The following is an 8,420-nucleotide window of genomic DNA, read 5'->3' as shown; positions in this document are numbered from 1 at the left end:
AACTAGAATGCTCACTATCCCTATGTTGTTTGCTGGAATATGAATCTCCATTAAAGGCTCAATTCACTTCAGTTCTCAACTAGCTTGATATATTATAGATGATCTTAAGGGCATCATAGAGTATCCCCAGCCTTTCTAAACACCTTTCCAGTTCATCCAAGACACTTAAACTAAAGACTTTGGTTGATTTGTTGATAGAGACTGGTTCTTACCTGTTGACAGTATCAAGGAATCTTTTCATTTTATTTATGTGTTATTTAGATCTGATTGATTTAAATAATCAATAACCAACCCTTATGTGAAATAAACTTTTAGTGCTATGGGGCATATGATAAGTGGTATGAGTTAAGTGAAATATTTTTCCTTGGTTAGGATTGAATTAATCCATTAGCACATTAATTGTGGATAGACTCTTATATGGTAAGTGTAGGTAGGTTGTACCATATGATCAATGATGACTTGCATTCAAGATTTAAACTATAACTATTTGGAGAAAGCTAAGCATCCAATGACAGTGAGAGATGACAGATAGCAAGGCTCAATGAAGTCTTCCTATTGAAGCCTTCCCCTGATAATACTTTCTTTTGGGGGGGGGGGGGCAATAAGGGTATGAGGGTTGTTACTTACCCAGGGTCACACAGCTACTAAGTGCCAAGTGTCTGAGGCTGGATTTGAACTTAGGTCCTCCTGAATTCAGGGCTGGTGCTTTATCCACTGCACCACCTAGCCGCATTCCCCCCCCCCCCGCCCATAACACTTTCAAATTATTTTTGTTGTTGATGCCAATTTGGAATGGACCAGTCTGTTCAAGTCTTTTTGCATTGTCATTAAAAAAATAAATCCTGGTGTCATGCTTAATATAGCATTAAATGGCTCTTTTCACAATTCAATTTTGAATGATGCTTTGAAAAACCTTAAGCAGAGAATACTATTAGTCTTGCTCATTATTTCTGAAAAAAGTTAGTAGTTTCATTTCAAAAACTGAGGGAAAGCAAAGATTCCAAAAATACACATTTGTACTAATACAATATATGGTATCAGGTTTTATTAATCCATATGATATATAGGTGTGTGTTTTAATTTTTTATGAATGTGACAAACATTAAAATACAATCATTTCTAGATGCAGAGAATAAAATAAGAAAATTATTTATTAACTACAATGTTTATCCTGCATAGCTTCTTTAAAAAGTATATAACAGGGGTGGCTAGGTGGCACAGTGGATAGAGCACCGGCCCTGGAGTCAGGAGTACCTCAGGTACTTCAAATCCGGCCTCAGACACTTAACAATTACTAGCTGTGTGACCCTGGGCAAGTCACTTAACCCCAATTGCCTCACTAAAAAAACAAAACAAAAACAAAAAGTATATAACAAATCCTATACAATAAGACTCATACATATACTTTCTGAATTTCCTTTTGTGCATTTTAAAATGTGTCAAGGATTCCCCTTTCTTTGTTTTGTAATTAGAGAGAAAGGAAAGAAGAAAGGAAGAAGGATTGGAGGGAAAAAGTTCCAACAAGCTATTGATTAAAAAAACAAATGCAAGAAAATAATTATTAATAATGAGTTTTCTTGGGGAGACCCAGTTCAGTTTTAGACCTCTTTCCCTCTCACACTAGAAATTCCGGTTTTTAGGAATGTTAGCTTGTTTTGGAACCAGTGTAAGAGTACAGTGGAAATAAATATATAGACTCTTTCATCTAGCTAAATTGAGCTGATGGGATTATGTCACACCTAGATAATGGACTTTACCTTGAGCAATTTATGGGGTGATGATTTTGTATGCATCTCCTGGAAGTCATCTGTAGAGCTCATTTTAATATGGACCACCATCAAGTCATGTCAACCAATGGAATTGAATGATGCTAATCAATTAGCTTTGATCAGTGTATTTCCTATATCAAAAGAGGATAAGAGTCCAGACCACTGGAGACTCCTGATGGTCACCATCTTGGATCGTACTCTTGGCTTGATAAGGCTGTAGGATTGGTGACTCTTAGGACAGAGTAGGTAGTGTAGGTCTTCTGAACTCTGCTTGAGGCCATATTCTCTCTCCCTGAGAAACAATATGGTGGTGCTGGGGCTTTTCTGCTTGTGTTAACTGCCACATGGCCGACTCTTTACTAATATTTAATATTAATTAATAACAAATACTTGAGGCAGCTAGGTGGCACAGTGGATAGAGCATCGACCCTAGATTCAGGAGGGCCTGAGTTCAAATCCGGCCCCAGACACTTAACAATTACTAGCTGTGTGACCCTTGGCAAGTCACTTAACCCCAATTGCCTCACCAAAAAAAAAAAAATACTTACTGCCAAAATGGGTGCAATAGCCATTATTATTAAAATAGCCATTAATTTATAAGTAGTAGCAAATAATTTTAGAAAACCTAGACTACCCCAAATAATGATGAAAACAACACACAAACCACAGAAAATAGCTGAATTAATATAATTATTTCCTTTGGAGGCCAAAAAGAGTGTATAAATTCAAGGAACAAAATTTGATCTCCTTGCCAAGCAATGACACATTGCAGTCAAGGGCAACATTGATTTAAAATAGAATCTTATTTTAAAAAATCTTACTTAACAGTAAGTAGAACAAAGATGGTGGAGTAGATAAGAACAACAGAACTCTAGCATGCATCTCTTCTAATCAGACCTCAAAAACACAGTTCTGATGAGGAAATGCAAGGAAAAAAATATAGTGTGTCATTTTTCCAGGCCAGGTTGGCAAAGGGAGACAGACAGAAGTCTGTAGGCACTGGGGGGTCAGATCTAATTAGGAATGACCATGCAGAGCTTTCTAATGCAAGGAGAGGCTTTATACCAGAAGAAGAGGAAAACAATGGGTAAACTTGCAGCTCTATCACTCTGAATGTGGAGAGATAGTGGCTGAGTTCAATATCAGTCTATACTAGAACCCCATGATAAACTCACAATTGTGTTACCTACAATCAAATGTAGATGAGGAACTTGTGTAGCTAAAGGGAGATACAATTAAACAATTTTGGTTGCACTGAAAGCTTGTGGATCTCCAACCTGAGCTATTCCAGTGATATATAATAAAACAAAACTTAACACACCAAGAAAGCAGCAGCAGGAATCTAGAGGACATATGGTTAAGCCGTATATTCCCTGCAGAAATGTGGAGAGCGTGGATCTACCATAAGCCGAAAGAATGAGCAAACAAAAAATTAGTCCCACCACAAAAAGCTAGTATAACAGGAATGATAAAGACAGAAACATGGAAGAAGAGAATGATTCCAAAATATTTATAAGAAAAGTTCCAAAGAAAAATATATGTTGGACACAAGTTCTACTAGAATTCATAAAAAAGTAAGATGGGAAAGATAGATTAGGAAAAAAAATCTATGAAAGAAAGAATTATACATGGAATTAATCGCATATTAAGAAACATATGGGGCAGCTAGGTGGCGCGGTGGATAGAGCACCGGCCCTGGATTCAGAAGAACCTGAGTTCAAATCTGATCTCAGACACTTGACATTTACTAGCTGTGTGACCTTGGGCAAGTCACTTAACCCTCATTGCCTTTAAAAAAAAAAAAAACCTGCAAAGCTTACCCAAACAACAATATCCCAGTAAATTAGAATGTGGAAGAGAACATGATGACTTTATGAGGCAACGTGAAATTATTTTTTTTTAGAAATTTATTTTCCAAATTACATGGAAAAACAAATTTTGACATCAAAATTTTTTTAGGGCAGCTAGGTGGCACAGTGGATAGAGTAGCAGCCCTGGAGTCAGGAGTACCTGAGTTCAAATCTGGCCTCAGACACTTAATGCTGTAATGTTTAAAATCTTAATTGTGGTCGCTGAAAATTAAAAGGCTTCAGTACCAGTCTTTGGGCATTAAACACTTATTAAAACATACAGATATTTACAGAGTTTCAGAAGGTTATGAAAAAGAAGTCCTACCTAGCCTAGAGTTCCAATTTGGTTGGGTTCTTCCTGAAGTCCTCCTCCACAAGCCTGCTTTAATCAGGAACTCCTTCCCCAGCCTTTTTTAATCAGCATTCCTCAGCAAGCTGTTTGTGGAAACTTTTTTATAGATCTGGAACAGAGGTGGTCCTTACACACTGCTTCAAGGTGATTGGTTGGCGTCATCCAAATCCATTGTCTTTGAAGGTGTTCTCAACGCTTACTAGCTGTGTGACCCTGGGCAAGTCACTTAACCCCAATTGCCTCACTAAAAAAAAAAAAATTAAACTTTGTGTTCCAACTTCTTTTCCTCCCTCCCTTCCTACACCCACCCCAAGAACTTAAGCAATTCAATATAAATTTTATATGAGTAGTCATGGAAAACAACTCTATATTAGCTAGGTTTTGAGGGAATACAGATTAAAAACAAAACTGCAGATTAAGGAATTGTCAAAAAAAGAAATGTATTTCAGTCTATTTTCATATACCATCAGTGTATTGCAATTTTCATAAGTTCTTAAGAGTTATATTGGATCATTGCCTTGCTAAAAATAACCCCGTGTTTCCCAGCAGATCATCTTACACTATTGCTGTTATTTTTTATAAAGCACATTTCTCTCTGCCTCAGTTCATGTGAGTCTTTCCAGGTTTTTCTGATAGCATGCTGTTCATCATAACTTTTATATAGTATCTTAAACTTGACAAAGAATTTTCTTCATATTAGCCCAGAAAAGTAGGTACCATACATTTGGCCATTGTAGTCAATCATCATAACTATTTCCCTCCATTATGTTCCCTTCCAATGATATTTCCTCTATTTCTATCTTATTTTGCCCTATTCGTCCTCAAAAGTGTTTTGCTACTGACTGTCTCCTCCCCTGTTCTAAGCTCCCTTCATTTACCCTTCCCCTCCTTATCTTTCCCCTCCTACTTTCCTGTAAGGTTAAATAGATTACTCCTCCCAATTGGGTGTGTGTGTTATTCCCTCCTTGAGTCCCCTCTGATGAGGTTAAGGTCTTTGAGCTAATTCTGTTTTCTAAATTTTTCTTCCTCCCTCCTCCTCAACTCTCCCTATGAAATCAAACAATTCAATATATGTCATACATGTGCTGTTATGCAGAACATTTTCACCTTGCTTGAAAGTGTTTTGCTTTTTGTAGCTCCCTCCCCCAAATTTCCCTTCCCACCTTCCCTTCTACCTGCCCCCATCTCCTTCCCCTCTCACTTTTCCTCAGGGTAAAAATATATTACTATACCCTCTTGAGTATGCATGTTATTCCCTCTTTGAGCCTATTCTGATGATAGTAAGGTTCACTCACTCCCCCACTCCTTCCCCCTCTTCCCCTCCCCTCCATAAGCTTTTTTCTTGTTTCCTTCATGTGAGCTGCCTCTCTCTTTTCCCCTCATCCAGGCTATTCCACCTACCCCTCAACCCTATTTTAAAGATGTCTTATTCAGTTATCTAGGTGGTAGAGTGGATAAAGCACCAGCCCTGGACCCAGGAGGCCCAGAGCCCAAATCTGGCCCCAGCCATAAGACAACCCACCCTGTTATGCTCCACAAAGAACAAGGATATAAAAAAAATAAATGCTTTACAATTTCCATCCCTTCATATTCAGTTCAGACCTATGTCCTCTGTGTATTCCTCACTGAAAAAAGTTCTTATGAATTGGGAGTATTATTTTCTCATGTATGAATGTAAATAGTCCAACCTTTTAATGTCCCTCAGGGTTTCTTTCTCCTATTTACCTTCTTATGATTCTCCAGAGTCTTGTATTTGAAAGTCAAATTTTCTATTCAGTTCAGGTCTTTTCATCACAAATGCCTGAAAGTCCTCTTTTTCATTGAAGTCCCATTTTTTCCTCTGAAAAGTTTATAATCAGTTTTGCTGGGTACATGATTCCTAGCTGTAGTCCCAGTTCCTTTGCCTGCTGGAATATCATATTCTATGCCCTCTGGTCCTTTAATGTAGATGCTGTTAAATCTTGTTTTATCCTTATTGGAGCTCCACAGTATTTGAATTCCTTTTTTCTAGCTGTTTATAATATTTTCTCCTTGAACTGGGAGTTCTGGAATTTGGCTATAATATTCCTGGAGGTTTCCCTTTGGGGATCTCTTTCAGGAGGTGATCAGTGGATTCTTTCAATTTCTATTTTAGCTCCTACTTCTAGAATATCAGGGCAATTTTCCCTGGCAATCTCTTGGAGAATGCTGTCTAAGTTATTATTTTGATCATTGTTTTCAGGTAGTGCAATGATTTTCAAATTATCTCTCCTGGATTTATTTTCCAAGTCAGGTGTTTTTCCAAGGAGATATTTCACATTGCCCTCTATTTTCATTCAATTGGATTTGCTTTACCATGTTTTGATTTCTCATGAAGTCACTAGCTTCCATTTGTTCAATCCTAATTCTTAGGCAATAATTTTCATCAGACAGCTTTTTTATCTCCTTTTCCATTTGACTTTTCAAACTGTTGACTTTTTTCTCAAGACTTTACTGTATTGCTCTCATTTCTCTTTCCATTCTTTCCTCCCTGTTTCTACATCTTCCTTCTATCTCTCCTACTTTCTCTTCAAAGTCCCTTTTGACAGCTTCCATGGCCTGAGACCTATTCATATTTGTCTTGGAAGCTTTGGATGTAGGTGTCCTGAGTTTGATTTCCTCTTCTGAGTGTGTACCTTGATTTTCCTTGTCACTGAAGAAAATTTCTGTGGTTCTGAACTTTCTTTGCTTTCCCATCTTTTACTTTTCTTTTAGTTCCCCACTGGGGGGGGGGGGCTGCTTCTGGCTATACTACTGTACCCAGGTTCAGAGGGTCCTAGGTGTTTTGGTTTGAGGGAGGGCAGATTTTTCTCTTGCCTGGCCTCTTCTCTGTTCCACAGGTAACCTCAAGCCAACTTGCTAGTTAGCCGGCCAGCCAGCAGAGCACTGCCACATGGCCAACTCTTTACTAATAATTAATATTAATTAATAATAAATACTTGGGGCAGCTAGGTGGTGCAGTGGATAGAGCACCGGCTTTGACAAGCCTGTGCCCTTCACCCACCTGGGCCTCCTGCTGCTCAGGATTTCTTCCTAGTTCCCTGCTGGGTTAGGACAGCTGTATTCTTCCCTAGTTCCTACTGATTCCCCTGCATTTTCCCGCCTGGCCAGCCGTTCAGCCCTTTCACCTGACCGCAAACTCTGTTCGAGAAGATGCTGGCGCTGCAGCTAATTCGGAGCCTCATGGGTTGTTCTTCTGGTATGGTGTGCCTGGCATCTCTGTTGGTGTGATTGTGGGGTTGGACTTTACTCTCAGCCCAGCATGGTCCCCTTTAATCTATCTATAGCTGGAAAATAATCTCAGCCCATCTTTTTGTGGGTTTTTCTGCTCATGAGGTTATTTTATTGCTCTTTTTTGGGTAATTGTATCAGGAACTCTATGCATTTAACGTCTTTCCTCCACCATCTTGGTTCTGCCCCCTCGGCAACATGAAATTTTAAAAGAGTTAGAAGACCAAAAAAAAAACAAAAAACAAAGAATGATTTAAATTAAAGGTATCTCAAAGCAAAAACATGTGACCTGGAAACCAGATTGAGGAGAGATAATTTAAGAATCATTGGACTGCCTGAAAGTCACATCCGAAAAAGTATCTACATACAATATTTTAAGAAATCTTAAAAAGAAAACTACCCAGATTTCTTAGAAACATGGGTAACGTGGAAAAAGAAAGAATCCACTAGTTATTTTCTGGGGGGAAAATAGAATGAAGACTCACAGGAACATATGAACTGAAATCCAGTGTTTCCAAATTAAAGTAAAAAAAATCATTCAGAAAGATATAATAAGGAGCCACAGTTAGGAGTGTACATGATTTAGTATCCATGCTATAATAGATCAAGGGCAGCTAGGTGGCACAGTAGATAGAGTACAGAACATGGAGTCAGGAAGACTTATACTCCTAAATTCAAATTTGGCCTCAGATACCTACTATCTGTTTGACCCTGTGCAAGTCACTTCATCATTTGTCTCAATTTCCATTATCTGTAAAATGAGCTGGAGAGCTCTTTTTTTTTTTTTTTTTGTGGTGGTGGATAAGAATTGGAAATCAAAGGGAAACCCATCAATTGGGGAATGGCTAAACAAGCTGTGGTATATGATTGTAATGGAATATTATTGTGGTATAAGAAATGACAAATAGTGTAATTTCAGAAAAACCTGGAAGGACTTATATGAACTGATGCTTAGTGAAGTGAACAGAATCAGGAGAATGTTGTACACAGTAACAGCAATATTATACAATAAAGAACTATGAATGACAGCTATTCTCAGTATTACAATGATCCAAGACAATCCCAAAGGACTAATCATGAAGCATACTAGCCACCTCCAGAGAAAGAACTGATAGTGATTGAATACACACTGAAACATACTAGCTTTAACTTTCTTTTATTTTTTCTTTTATTTAAATCTACTTGTACAAAATCATTATT

The sequence above is a fragment of the Dromiciops gliroides genome, chromosome 5 (genome assembly GCF_019393635.1).
Source record: "Dromiciops gliroides isolate mDroGli1 chromosome 5, mDroGli1.pri, whole genome shotgun sequence".
NCBI classification, from domain to species: domain Eukaryota; kingdom Metazoa; phylum Chordata; class Mammalia; order Microbiotheria; family Microbiotheriidae; genus Dromiciops; species Dromiciops gliroides.
The sequence above is the reverse complement of the archived record's forward strand: the minus strand, read 5'-3'. Positions refer to the sequence as shown.